Below are 15,975 nucleotides of genomic sequence, written 5' to 3' on the forward strand. Positions count from 1 at the left end.
GACAACAAATGAAAGCTTGTTATTATCAAACTTTGGGTACTTGCAAAATATACACGCCAGTGTTCACTCCCTCTTTTTAGAGCATGGCAGATAATATTAAGATTTCATTTTTATAAATATTTTTAAGAATACTTTTCACTACAGCTGTTTGACACAAGCTAATTTTTACCACAAGAATCCGACTATTTAATGGACATTTAAATGTGTTCTTGGTTACATTACAAAGGTATTAGACTTACAAAATCATCTGTTCTATGGTGGCTTTAACCAATTTAAAAGCAGAGACCAATCAGTCCAGTGGTTTACAAGAGCTTAAGCGTTTTCCAGAACGACTGTCAATGATTTACTTTGTGGTTTAGTCCCTTTTGTGACAACGCCTCTTAAGGGGCGTTTCGTCGTATTTTCACAGTAGCTTTTCTCCTATTTCTAGCCCCTGCGGGGGGCTATAACCCTGCGAGGCAATCGCCTAACCTAACCTAAGATAACATATCAATAGCTACTGTGAAAATACGACGAAACACCCCTTAAGAAACGTTGTCACGAAAGGGACTATACCCATTTACTCTATAGAATTGTTTTCTTTAGTGTCTCTGTTAATTTTTTCTCTATTTCTACCGCCTTTTTTAGAATAGAAGATTTTTCTTTCTTTTCTCAAGGCATATAAACATATAAAAAGATAAAAATTCTAAAAAAAATCGTATGCCAGGAAAGTATTTTACTAGCAAACTTTTTGTTAAATCTTAAATAAAAATTATCAATGTTATGCTTTTATTATATTTGCTATTCTGCTAAAAGATCTAATTCATATATCAAAAACGCACAATTTTTTTGCAGGTTTTTATGAATACTTATTTCTGTCTTTGGAAACATATGAATAACATTCCTAAGCGCACGAACCATAAGAAGTTTTAGGAGGTGCTTCAAAGCAACAAAATTTTAGAACATTTTTTTAGCATGACTTTATAGACTATTTGCATTTAAAAAGAAATATATCTAACCATATAACTTTTGTATACGTTTCTGATAATTGTTTTATTTTAAACTATGTGTTTTTTTTCTTTACAGTTTAAATCCGGCTTGCATCAGGAAGGTGGGGGGCATTGGCCTGTTTATGACACTAGTCCCCAAAGTTAACAAATTTGGGGACTTAAATTTGTATTGGTTAATTCATTATGTTGAGAGTCTAACCGTTTCAACCACTAATTGTAATATACAGAAGGGGAAATTTTGTGAATCGTCATTGGGGATGTACATCAATTTATATGCCATTACCTTATCCGCTTAAAACCCCGGGCTTGCATAGAGTTTTATTTGAAAAAAATATAGAACTACTTTTAAGATGTTATTTATCATTATTCTCATTAAGATTTAAAATGTTTCATTTAATAATTTGAAACAAATCGTCCAAATAATTTTAATAATCTACTTAAAATTAACTTCAATTCACGAAATTGATTTTATAAGAAAATTGTTAATTTAATTAAGATTAAAACCATAAATAAAATATAATTTAATAATTTGACCTTGAACAATAATTTTATTGTACAATTTTCCTTCTGTATGACTGTCATCCGTTGGATAAAAATTTTATCTTTTTAAATTTATAGAGTATTGTTCGTTTGTAAAAGGAAATTTTACATTGTAGCGAAAAATTGTCGTCAGCTTTAAAATAAAAACCTCTTTCCTCTATTTTTTTGTACTGCTATCGCGAAAAAATACGCATTAACCATGTAATTTTAATTTTGGTTCAATTTTAATTTTAATAAAGTAATTTTAAAGAAGATATTTTTAGATTTTTTGGAGCTTTTTATAGCTGTTTTACAGAAATACATTGGATGCTATTTTTAGAATAAAAGAAAGGTCATTCATGTTTGCAGGGTTATGCCAATAAAAGATAAAAATAAACTATATCCCCTTCTTCCCTCCAATTCTTGATGCATAAAGGATTAACCATTCAAGAAGCTTATTATATTGTCATATAAAAAAAATGACGTCATACTGGCCTACCATTGGTCAATTATAATGTATACTGGCCTGCCATTGGTAATTTAGTCTGTGCATTGGACATTCATTGGTCATTTTTAGTGTATGATGTCATTTTTTACTATAAAAGGCCTCCTAAGTGGACAAAATTAAATATTCAACTACTTTCAAATTTAAAAATTCAGTTACAAAGATCTCCATATAGAATAAAATATTTAATAATCATTTATCACAGTGTATTATGGTAAAATAAAAAAAAGATTACAGGATTAATTCCAGTTTTATTAACCCTAAGGGGGCATAGGCATTGGCCAATGAAACAGGACAATGCATAAGATTTGTATTTTATAATTAGTGAAAAATTGTCAATAATACGATACGATACATGGTTTGTCAGTATGGCCAATAACCAGTTCAATCCAGTGGATATTAATCGGTTTCGAAGCAATACTACAAAGAATTATAACAGCTGCGCTACTGTATAAAAATCTAATTCTTGTTTGTTGCCTTTATTAAATCAAGAAAAATTCAGATATTGATAATAATTTTAATTAAAAGCCCTTGATCATGGAAAGAAAACAAAGTAGCGGGTTTCATTGCATTTTCACAGTAGCTTTTTCCTATTTTTAGCACCTGCGGGGGGCTCTATCCCTACGGGGTATATTTCATAACCCTGCGGGGCAATCATTAACATTTACCTAACCTGACCTAAAATAACCTATCACAAGCTACTGGGAAACTACGACGAAACCCGCTACTTCGTTTTCTGTCCATGATCTAAAGACCTTGAGGCGATAATTTGACTTAAATAAAAGATAAAAGATAAATTATCTTGATATGTTCATTAACATTTTTATTTGTCAAGGCTTCTGCTTATATCAGGAATATTAATGATAAGACAATGAACGATAAATGAAAAACATCCCCAATGATGATAAACAAAATTACCCCTTTGTAGATTAAATTATTTGTTGAAAAGTTTGGGCACTACTAGTTTGGAACAAACTAATCAAAATTCTAAACAGGTTTTTTACCCAACAAATCACAGATCGTGTATATAAAACTTTGGGTACCAGTATAATTTACAGTTCAATGAACCTTTCATAACACAATTAGTTATTTGAAAAGATAGGTATAGTCCCTTTCGTGGCAACACCTCTTAAGGGGCGTTTCGTCGTATTTTCACAGTAGCTTTTCTCCTATCTCTAGCCAGTGCGGGGTGCTCTAACCCTGCGGGGCCAATTGCCTAACCCTGCGGGGCAATCACCTAACCTAACCTAAAATAACTTAGCAAAAGCTACTGTGAAAATACTAAGAAACGCCCCGTGAGAGGCGTTGCCCCTAATATATAGTTCAAAATTAAATTTAAATGTAAAAGCTAATCTTTTAAATGGCTCAGAATACCCTTTTTTGATTTTTGAAGGCCCGTATTTTCTAAAAAAAATGAATATTTTCTTATTCTTTTTTCTTTAAACCCTGATTTAAAAGTTATAAATAAGGAAGTAATTTAATTTTTTTTCTCGTACATTATGGTGGTTTAGTTCAGATTATGTGTACATTGTCGGGAAAAATCATTAAATTAAGCCTGACATTATCAAGTTTTAAGGCAACTTTTTAATTTAATGTGGTTGATTATTGATTAACAAGGAGGGTATAATTCATTGAACCACAGCTAAAAAATATACAGTAAAAAGTAGATTTTTAGCTATTTATTAAAAATTATGGAATTTAAAAAATAAGTATTATAACTTGTTAGACAAGACAAAGAAAGTCCCTCAAAAAATCAGCCTGTGACGTCATAAAAATGAGGGATTATTCATATCTTTTTTAGGGGTTTTCTTTCCCACTCCTCCTCTCCTCATACCTTTTTTTTATGACGTCAGAATTTTTTTGAGGGACTTTCTTCGTCTTTCTTGTTAGAGTATCTTATAAGAAGATGGGAAACACCTACTAATATTGTAGACTTTAATAATTAGTATTAGGAAAAACATTAAAGATAAATATCAATATAGTTAATTATTCTTACTGTCCTCATTACAAAAGGAAGCAATACGATCAAGCCGTATTAGAGAACTTAAAGGACAATCTTACTCCTCCCAGAAAATACATTACACATAATATATAATAAACTGCTTTTGTGTGTAGGATAAAATGAACTTGGAATACATTCAAGGCCTCAGGGAAAGGGCAAGACATAACATCACGATGTCTTATAGTGCCGAAAGATCTTGTAGCGGTTTCCGTAGTCGAGCACAGAATATTCACCTAAACTTGTTTTGAAATAAACTGGGGTTTTGGGGTTGTTCCTTTGTTTCTTTTTTACTTTAGGTCAGGTTAGGCTATTTTATATTACGCACTGGACTGCTTCGCAGGGTTAGGATACGGCAGGTATAGACCCCGCCTGTTTTAGGGTTCCCCTCAAATGTTAGCATGGAAAAAAAACAGCTAAAAATAGTCATTTTGATGGAAAAGACCGATATCACAAAATGACCCTCGTTTACAGGAAAACTTATTATAGGTCCATTAAGTTTAGTTCAAGAGAATAAATTCTTTACATAATCTAATTGAATCTAATTTGGATAAAATCTCTAAATACGTGTCCCTACTGCTGCAAGGACACATGTGTGAATTATCATTTTCTTATTCAGATTTGGGATAGGGAAAAATATTAATCAAAAACAAATTAGTAAAACAATTTCTGCTAGTTGAATGTTTGTTTGTTTATGCAACTATAAGTCATGTAATATCATAGAAACTGGATGATTATCTGGACACAAATTTAAAAGAAGCTTAAAATTGGACATTGGCCAGTTCACAAGAAGATATGTATCTATTTGTTTTTATGTGGTTTTAGGCTATTTCCTTACCTCCCCAGCCTTTTTATAGAGGCCAAAGGCGAAGCTACCTATCCTTCATCAAAGAAGATTGAAGGGAATTATAGAAATAACTTAAACTTTATCAAAAAAAAGTTCAAATATAATTATTTAGAATGGCCGTCTTTTTCTCTTATTAAGACAATCATACTGTGAGAGAATTATTATGTTTGTAAGGAGCAAAGCTACTATTAAATTTTCTATGTTTGTTTGTCCATCAGCCATTTAAGTAAATTTATCCAAAGGATCCATGAAATACATTGATATTCCAATCTTTATGTAAGGGCTATTTCTACCAAAATAGCTGTGTCAATTTTAACAATATTTAACCCGCGACTGTTGCGCAACGCGTAGCGCATCCGAATGCGTTAAAAGTTGTTCCTTCTGCTGCTATGTCAGGTGCGCGACAAAAAAAGTTTGGACGAAGCCCAATCTGTACCACTTTTGCATCACTATTGATTCCTGTGACGTCATAAAATGAGGGTGATGAAAGGAGAAGTGGGAAAGATAACCCCTAAAAAAGAGATGGAGAATATGACGTCAAAAGAAATGCCTTGGCCCAAAAAGAGTTGTAACTCATTACCATGAACAGTTAGGATTTCTAGACAAAGATAAAAAAAACACAGAAAACTTTTTAAAAATGCAATTAAGTTTATGCCAGCGAGATACTTAATACATAATTGTACTTGTTTAATATTCACATGTTTAAATGTAAATATATGTATGTGTGTGAGGTTTTTTTTGTACAGAGAGGGTTAGATATTCAACCATTTGTATCCATTTTGATCAAGCTAGGAATTTTTCTTTAATTAGTTTAAGCACAAATTAAAGTCAGGGATAAGACAATGGTCGATTAATTAATTTACATCCTTCCTATCTTTAAGAAGTAAGCTAAATTTAAAAGCTTCAAAACTAAAATAACAAATTTAAGGATTAATAGATAATAACTGCAGCAAATTGATTATGTTATTAATGTACAAAATAACCTAATTTCTATTGTTATAATTAATTCTTTATTCTCATATTGTAATAGTTATTTATCGCATCATATTATACACATCTTTTCGAGGATATTAAAATGAAAAATTATTAAATTTAAACAAGTTTTGTTAGCCTCGATGGGCCGAAGGTATAGTTGAATATTAAAATTTTATTTAAATATTCGTGGAAAATTGTCTGTGATACAATGCTATACTTGTTGTTTTTTTTTCAATATGAGAATCGGAATATTCCAGTGCAGTGGATATCCATCAGCCATACGGGAATAGTTATTTCTCGCATCGTATTATAAACGGCTTTCCGCGGATATAGAATGTACAATTATGAGATTAAAACTACTTTTTTTAGCCCCGAGGTGACGAAGTCACCGGCTAAAAAAACTAGTTTTAATCTTATGATTGTACATTTATATATTCGTAGACGATGCTAGACATAGTTTTTTCGAATGGATGAGAGAGAACCGGTTCCTATCCACCGGATTCAAATGAATACGAGAAAAATGTTTATGAACGCTTAAAATCACTGAAAAAGTGTCCCCATCCACGAACGTACGCAGTCTTGAAGTGGTGGGAAAAACTGGGTTTCCTATGGAAAATTTTCAAAACTGCATTTTTTATAAAAATTACACACTGCAATTTCATGAAAGCTTTGAGAATTAAATTAACAGGAAAAGAAAAAACATTTTTCAGATTTTTTTCATATAAAATTTAAACTTTTCTTTTATAGAATCAATACCAAATCAAAATTATTTTCACACAATAATATGATAATATGATTCTAGAAGCAGGCTAATGTGAGATACCCCATCCCTTCCCCTCCTACTGGAGGGATAAACTGTCAAATAAATAAGGACCATGTTAGCAACCTAAACTGACGACAAAATTTCCCCTGTCATAATATCGATGTATTCTTTATGCATTTTAACATTAGAACGACAAACGTTACTTAGACAATAACTTCTTTTAATTGCATAAATATTAAATGACTTACATTAGCTATTTAATATTATATTGCTTAACTAAATGTTCTATGATAATCGACTTCGTTAATAACATTCTTTTAAGTTAATTTTAAAACTTAGTTGGACGCTTTTATAAAAATCGTTTAAAATACAGTAACACATACATAAAAAAAGTCTTCAACAATTTTATATAACTTCAATCATAATACAATTTTTTTCTGTAAATTATAAAGTATTTTAGATGTTGTTTTTATGTATTTTTAGTGTATTAATATCATTTTCCCATCACCTTGTAATTTCTGTATGAATTTTTTACTAATGAAAATATTAAATGTTAACTTGATATTTTTATTAATAATTACTACTGATTTCAATTTAAATTCATGCACAATATAAAATTTATTTTAAAAAAAGACAAATGTGCACGGAAAATAAAGGATTGTAATAAATTAAGAATTCTGAGGTGGATTCTTTAAAAACTTTTTGGCTCACTGGCTTACTAAAATCAGTCAGGCTCGCTAAAAATTTTTGTGAAAAATCCTCCAAAATCGCCTAAAAAATCTACAAAAATTAAACAAGATCTTGTGTTAATAACCCTTTTATGATTTTATTTAATTTTTGTAGATTTTTTTATGCGATTTTGGAGGATTTATCACAAAACATTTTTAGCAATCCTCACTTATTTTAGTTAGCCAGTGGACTAAAAAGTTTTTTAAGAATACATTTTAAGATTTTATAAAACATTTGAGTAATAACATTGTGCAACAAAAAATCCAGGGGGGGAAAGGAAAATCGAAGTCAAATTAATCTACAAACCTGTCTTCTTCCTAATTTATACTATTAAAAATTGGGAGGGGGGAACAATGGGATTAATTCCATTGTCCACTCCCTGTAGCCCTGGAAAAATTCGCACAAAGGACACATGATAAATTGTGATATCAATCATAGCATGCATACATACGCTCATGCTGTTTATCATACAGTACAACTTGATAAATTGGGACCCTTTATTTCAAATTTGAACACAGAAATACTGCAATTCGTAGCTGGACAAAGTGTCTCAAAAAGTCAGCCTTGAGACGTCATACAAAAATGAAGGATTATCCATCTCATTTCTTAGGGGATCTTTCCCACTTCTCCTCTCATCTCCCTCATTTTTATGACGTCTCATGGCTGATTTTGAAACACTTTGTCAAGCTACTGCAAATCAAAAGTCTAATTTTTTTACGTTTCCTGATTTTTAGTCTAAATAATGATCAAGTCAACAGATCTAGATTAAAAACTTATGTCTGATGTGTCCCAATTTTACATAAAGGTTAAAAAAACGTATCCTACGGTATTTGAATATTTATGATAATGTTGTTTTTACAATGTCCTATCTTTCTCCATAAAATATTGAGGAAAAGATTCGTTTTTGGATAAAATGGTAAACATGTTTTTTTTGAAGATTTGCATTGTGTTTTTTTTACATCAAGCAAAAATCCATTTTCTAATTTAAAAGATTTGATTTAGCCAATTTAGAATGCATAATAAAGCAGAGGATTATCAACAATCTAACATTTTATTTTGGCTTTATGTCTTTTAATATCTATTTTAAAAACTATTTTGTCTGACATCTACTTAGACATGATTAAAACTTTTAATAATTACGCTTAGAAACCTTAATCTACAGCTTTAAAAAAATATGAAATACATTGAATCTTTTCTGTCCTGTCCTTATATTTATAATTTACTAGTGGCTGCGACCCTAGCATCAACGGGATCTGTTTTTGAATATTCAAAATTTAAAAATAACCTAAAACTATCTGAATACTTAAGTATAAAAATAAAATAGCCTCAACCCACTTTCTTAAAAGTAGAATAGTTTTTTTTTAAATCTTAGGCTTCAGAAACATTCTTTACTACAGGATAATTTTTCTGAAATATATGAATAGATAAAAACAAATATTTTATATTATTCCTGTTTTACTGCTTATGTTTCAAATAACATTTATCAAGTTGTTAAAATCTTAAAAATGTGGAGCAATTTGTTAAACATTTGTATCCTTGAAAACAATCAACAAATATGACATTCAAGAAGTTTTTTCATTTTTTTAAAATCTTTATATCAATTACGTCCAAGCTTTTTCATTTTTTGTGGGGGGGGGATTAAAAGTTTAAACTTCTAAGTTCATTGGTGGGGGGGATGGGTAATCACCCCTTTACCCTCCCCCCATTGGACGTCCTTGATGACATCACATTGTTTTCATGAGTGTAACCACTTTATAAATAGTGGATTTTCCCCTAGCATCTAGGAGCTATGTATTCCAAGGGTAGGGATCGGGATGAGCTAGAAAGTAGTAGCCCAAAACTAGCAAATAATTTATGAAGGCTCCCCTAAAATAATATATTAAATTGGATCATTTTTATTCAAGATTTAAGCAGACAAAAAATCTTATTACTTTTCACTGTAGTATTGGCTGCACCTTTTCAAATATTTTACTATTAAATGGACATAGATGGTTGTACTGTGTATTTACTTAAATGATAAAAGGAGGACAATATACTGACTCAGATTTTAAAAAAATATGTAACTGGGATGAATATTAATTTATCTTTTATTGGCCTATCCCTGTTCCCGAGATTTTAAGCCACAATTGCTCGCAACATGAAGTGGTAAAATTTCCTATATTGTAGACCAATTTAGTAACCAAATGTTGCCGTAATTGTTATTAGATATCTGTTGCTAAAATAGATCTATAGTATAGATGTGTATACAGACACCTACCTCCCTTTCTTTTTCAATTACCATTTTTGTCTTCTTTTAAATTATTTTCAGCTACATGGCTGTGGTAATATAAGCTACACCATTTGTTGATTTTCAATGACCCAATAGAAAGGTTGTACAAGGTTGGTGCGATGGGAAGATACAGTTATTTAACCCTTTCTTCCTCTAATGTTTTACTTTAATGTTGCTAGAGCATGGTTACTCTATAATTAGGAGATGTACTCAGTAATTTAGTGAATTGTTTGCTGGTGGATTTTAAAACATTGTCTAAAACATCAAACTTTTATTTCTATACAGTACCAATCGCAGTACATTTTTACATCGTAAGATGGACGAATGGTTACGGACCCAACATGTAAAATTCTCAGAATAAAAAAAAATAAAAGACTTAAAAATTTTACATCAATTAATCTTTCAATGTTTTTACGAACAATTACAATGAGGGCCTGGGTGGTGGTACTCATTGAGTTTTTAGTGTTTAATGTTTTGTTTCCATTAATTAAGCATGAATTGGATGTGTTTGAACGAAAAATAAGTCTTTATGTAAATAAATGCAATGCAATTGTTTTTGTTTTTTTTTAATTGTTGGCTTTATAAGAAGGCTTATATTCTTAAGCTAAAAACCGCAAATATAATAATGTTTCTTTTTATCAGCAATAATTGTGTACCTATATAAACTGCAGGGTAAACTTTGCTGAAATGACTGAACACCTGAGCCGAAATTGCAGATGTTGATAAAATTAGATTTTAGGTTGACCCTGTGGATGTGCTTACATTAAAGCATAATTTATAGTAGAATTTACAGAAGACCAAATATTCTTAAATTTCTTATTTAAAACTTCAGCAATTTGATTCCCTTCAGTACACATCTCCTTGATTAAAAACAAGTATACCCAACCTTATTAACGATAGTTTTTTTATGGCTAAGAACTGCATTGAAATTTACTAAAACATACTTGAGAAGATGAAAACTTATTAGCTATATTTTGCATTAGCAAAAAGTCTGAAGAAGTAAAATATAAAATTTCTTTGCCTTGATTTTATTTAAAATGCACGGATAGCTAAAATTTGTTACATTGAAAACTGTGTATATAGTGTCTGTCTATCTATCTATCTATCTGTAGAATTATCTATTGAATTAAAAGATAAAAATCACGAAGAAATATCTTTCAATACAAATATAACAAGAACATTTATCTTAATATGTAACAGCAAAAAGAAGTAAATAGAATAACAGATCTATAGTATAGATGTATATACTTTTTCAAAGACCTCTTTCGTCTGCTACTAAATTATTTTCTGCTACTTGGCTGTGATAAAATAAGCGACACCATTGGTTAATTTTCAATGACCCAATAGAAAGATTGCACAAGGTGGTTGCGATGGGGAGATACAGTTGTTTAACCCTTTCTCCCTCTAGTGTTTTACTCTAATAATGGAATAAAGAAAAATTTTTTGCAATGAATAGAAAATAATAAAAGTCATATTTTAGTTGAACAGCTAATGAGCTTTAAACAGCAAAAAGTTACAGCAATCTAACCTAACCAACCTAGGTCCTTTGGATGTTAAAACTGCCTACAAACTATGAACATGTGACATAAATACGGACGGTAGTACGCGTGATCTATGACTATATAGTAGCTTCGCTACTAAAAAAGTGCCAACATCTTAGGAGATGAATGAATCTACTTTTCATGCCAAATGACCAAAGCCGAAATAGATGGGAAAATAAAATAATAGAACAGAGTTTCAAAAAGTATAATTGAAAATAATTATTCGAAGTCTGCAAAATAAAAAAAATTACTGTTTTAGAGATCTTATATATATTTACGACATAAAGGGGATTTTTATTTTGAAGTACATACACCTTATTTGGTTGGAAAAACATATTTCATAAAAATGTCCCATTGCATTCCAATGAAGAAAATAAGATACCTACTGATAATTGATTTCAGTCAATGTTAAGTGGGTTAAATTAAGTAGTTCTTTTGTTGCATTAGAAAACATGGATGACAAAATCCATAAAAGCGAAGCTCTGAAACGGTAGGACAAACCAATATTAACACTTACAATGTGTCCTAACTTAGTATTTTAAATATAAATGTATAAAATCGAAAAAAAAAGTGTAAGTAAATTTGTTATAACTGCTTAAATAGAGGATAATAATTAAGGACATGCTTACATTTTTGGGAATTGATTATAGAGATGCTTCGCTAATATTATTGTACTTTGTTGTCCTAGGTATTAGTATTCCAAAAATTAAGTCAATCGGATTATCATATCATATAAAAATTTGTTGTTAAAATAGTTAAAAATGGACATACGGACATTCTGTTAGCGATTATGGAGTTGCTACGCTTTCTAAATAATACCTAACCCACCATAGCACAGTTTGAAATCGAAAGGACAATTCTAACACGCCTAAATTAACGAAAAAAGCTATCCGTTCCAGACGGGCGGACTGACCGACCCTAATTATAGAAAAGCTTCGCTTTTAAAAAGTGAAACAGCAAAATGTTGCGAATGAACTTTTAACATTTATTGGCGGTGAACCAACATCATTCATTATTGGACAAATTTTCAAGGAAATTGGACCATCCTTCCAATAGAAAGTGGAGCACCCAAAGCTACCCACATCCTTTTTTTCTCAAATGAAAGGAATTATTTCTTGGTTAGGTAAGGTTATGAAACAAAATTTAAAGGTCATAATTCAGAATTCTTCTTTAAAAATCTTTTAACTTATTAATAGGAATTTATGTTGTATTTTCTTACTGTATAATACTTTAATTATTTTGCTTTTACACTCTTTTCTTGTCTTCTGTTAAAATCGCATTTAAACTTATCTATATTAATTGAAATACATTAAAGTGATTGTTTAAATCTCAAGAACTTGACACAGGAATTTTTAAACAATTTATTATCTTCCTTTTTTATTTGCAAAGACGTTTTTTCATTACAGCAATAAATATTTTTATGTGGTATTGATCTACCTACTGTTTTCATTTTGTGTCTGTCTTTCTGTCTCTCAGTCTGTAACGCTTCTTTTCATTAGGCTTTCTATCTTGTAAGCAAATGCAAAGCCAACTTCTTAAACTTTAGCATTGCAACTTATTAGCGCAGCTACAATTTAGTCCGTCCGTACGTACGTCCGTAATGGATATCCCTATATATTAACTTAAACATGTTAGAATTCTCCTATCGATTTCAAACTTTTCATGATAATTCCTATAACAGTTAGCTCGATTTTCAAAGTGTATCAACTATATAACCCTTACCAAAAAGACGGTATGTCCATTTAAAACATACTGTTTTTTTAACTTTTTTGACAACTAACTTTTGTATTAAATATAATTATCCGATCAAGGACGTCCAAGCTTTTTGAATTGGGGAGGGGGTAATAAAATTGAAATTTTGGGGGTAATAGCACCCACAAGTTCAGTTTTTTGTGGGGGGGGGGTAAATTTTATATCATAGAGCCAAGGACGTCCAAGCTTTTTTATTGGGGGGGGGGGTAAAGGGGGTGATTACCCTTGGACGTCCTTGTGTACGATTCATCTGATTTTTGGCCAATTATTATCTATTCTATTTTGTTGAATTGTTAAAACAATAAATAAAAAAGTGTTGTTCTAACTTAGATAATCAGGCGTTAAGAGATAAGACAATGAACACCAAACTATTCATCCATCAAATATTAACTTTTAAAATGTAGTTGGTTTTTCCATATATGTATTATCCATCCATATGTGTTTAGTTTAAGATTTTAACGGTAAGGACAATCGTTGTTAAATTGATATACATCTCCAATGAGGTTAAACAAAATTATACCACCTATGAATTATTGACAATACAAATTTCCAATCAATCAAGATTTAATAAAAGTACCCAACATTTTTCAGCCAACGAATGAGAGAGCATGTTTATAAAACTTTGGGTATCAGTATAATATATTGTCCAATGTCCCCTTCCTCCCTGAGAAGAGCCCTTCATTTCAATGACATTACTAGATAAGTAAAACAATTGATTCTAAAGGAAGACAAGCATAATGTAATCCATAAGTAGCGTTGCTACAACAAGCTAATACAAATTATAGACAGGTTAAACACTAAACAAGTACATTCGAAAGGCGTAGATAAAATTGAATTTAGTGAACTGCATATTTTTTTCTGTTCAATAGTTTAAACTACATCTATAGAACATATATTTGAAAGGTTTTCAATTTTCTACCAGGTAGTTTTAAAAATATCAAGACTTGAAAATCATATTTTTTGGATAAATGCAACATGAATGGCTATCCTGTTTTCACAAAAACAGGATGATGACTATTTTAGTGGTGCGCAATTAATTGTTATTTATTGTAATACAAAAATATATGTTTATAGGGTATACTTGTAACTTAAAGTTCATCAAATATTTGTTTTGTGTAGATTAAAATATTCAGATTTGATTCGAAGATAAATTCCTAATTATTTACAAATAGTGTAATGAAAATCCATACATCAATATGCTTTTCATGGAATCTTATACATTTTGTCCATATTTCGAACTTATAGTGTAACTGCCCTACACTGAACAGATTTAGATCCGTGATAAAATTCCAAAGTCTAAATAAACCATACAGGATCAAATCCACTTTAGGGCAACGATATAAAGAACTATTTATAAAGTTATATATTGAAAATTATAGTATTGTATTTTTTGGGTTTCTTTTTCCTCGTTTAACAATTCTAAGCTACCAAAACTGAATAGTAGGTTAAGTTTGGGTTTAAGATTTATTAGATTAACATAATTGTTGCTAACATGGCCATCATTGATTGGTTAGTTCGTATATCTAGTAGGAGGGGATTGGGAAAGGGGGTTTAGTTATTTTGGCCAGTTGCGAGTTTCACGTTAGTACATGATAATCTGGTGTAAAATCGAAGTGATAATATACCCATTATCATCCTCTAAAAAGTCAAAAATGTTACTGTTTTATCCTGTAACAAAAAGATGTTGTCTAAAGCTAAAGATCTCGAAAAATGCTGTTTCATATTGTTTGTACTTTTCAGGGAAGTTATATTAATAAATTAAAGGTAGTGTCAGGCTATTTTTCCAAGACAAGAATATTTAACAGTGTGATTTTCTTTCATTTGTCAGAAATAAGGGTAGCCAAAGAGATCAACTTAAGTTGCAATATCCTTGAATAAAAATTTACCCACAAAATGAATTTGATCTTGATTTGACATAGAATTAGGATATCGATTTAACACCTACGTACCTAAACATTACACTTAGATTTAATTCCAAACAATTAAGCAAAAAATATATATACGATTTTGCCAAATAACGACAAAGCTCTTAGTTAAACGAATTCATGGTATAATCATTAAAGTAAAATTGTAAATCAATATAGGAAGAAAGGGTTAAATAACTGTATCTCCCCATCGCAACCACCTAGCGCAACCTTTCTATTGTGTCATTGAAATTCAACCAATGGTGTGGCTTATATTAACACAGCCAAATAGCAGAAAATAATTTAGAAGAAGACGAAAGAGGTCTTTGGAAAATGAAGGGAGGTAGTTGTCTGTATATACAACTATACTATATATCTGTTGTATAATCAATTACACTTAATTACAATTAACCAAAATAAACTGGGGAAAACCTGAGCTCTCTACCTATAGTTCAAAGCTAAGTTAGAATTCTAAAAGAGGTATGGGACTGTAAATTATGAAAATCCTCATTCGTGGGATAAATTATTAAAAATCTTGATTAGTTGGTTCAAACTAGCAGTGTTTAACCTTTTAAACCATCAATTTTAATGTACAGAAGAGGTAAATTTGTTTATCATTATTGTGCATCAATTTAATGTAAATTGTCTCACCCCTTAAAAAACATGTAAAATTGAGAATTTACATAATCCTTATAATAAAGTGACAGGATGTCTATGTGTCTATTTGTCTGTCTGTAGTACCGAAGGATCTCGCTAAACGCTGGACCGATCGGGTTCTCCTTAACAGTGTATCTTCTCATAGGTCCCAAGAAGGTTTTAAACTATTTTGGAGGAGGGTACCATTACCCTCCAAAGAGAAATACAAAAAAATCGAAAAAAAATTAAATATTTGGGAGACTTGAAAGAAACATAAAGAGATATCGTAGAATTTGAAAGCAATAAAGTGGTATCGTAGAGACTTGAACAAAAAAACTAGAGGCCTCTAGGGGCTTAGCCGCTGTTTAAGAGTATAGTAATTAATTATTCAATCTATTAGTAGATCTATAATCTATAAGTTTATTGTTGTGTTTTAAGTAATAGTGTTAGCTTGATATTACAGCACTACATATAATTATAATTATTCTTGTAATATAATTAATTAAACTGCTGTTTTTGAAGAACACCTTTGATCAATCACAAAAAT

General features: G+C 30.4%; 1 protein-coding gene across 1 annotated transcript in view; it reads right to left on the reverse strand.

Moving 5' to 3' along the window:
* The window catches only part of LOC145333365 (cuticlin-1-like), a 106,434-nt gene that overhangs the window by 41,388 nt on the left and 49,071 nt on the right, over positions 1 to 15,975 (reverse strand). The window lies entirely within an intron of this gene.

Source organism: Acartia tonsa, chromosome 12 (genome assembly GCF_053477335.1).
Source record: "Acartia tonsa isolate MP-2025a chromosome 12, ASM5347733v1, whole genome shotgun sequence".
NCBI lineage: Eukaryota > Metazoa > Arthropoda > Copepoda > Calanoida > Acartiidae > Acartia > Acartia tonsa.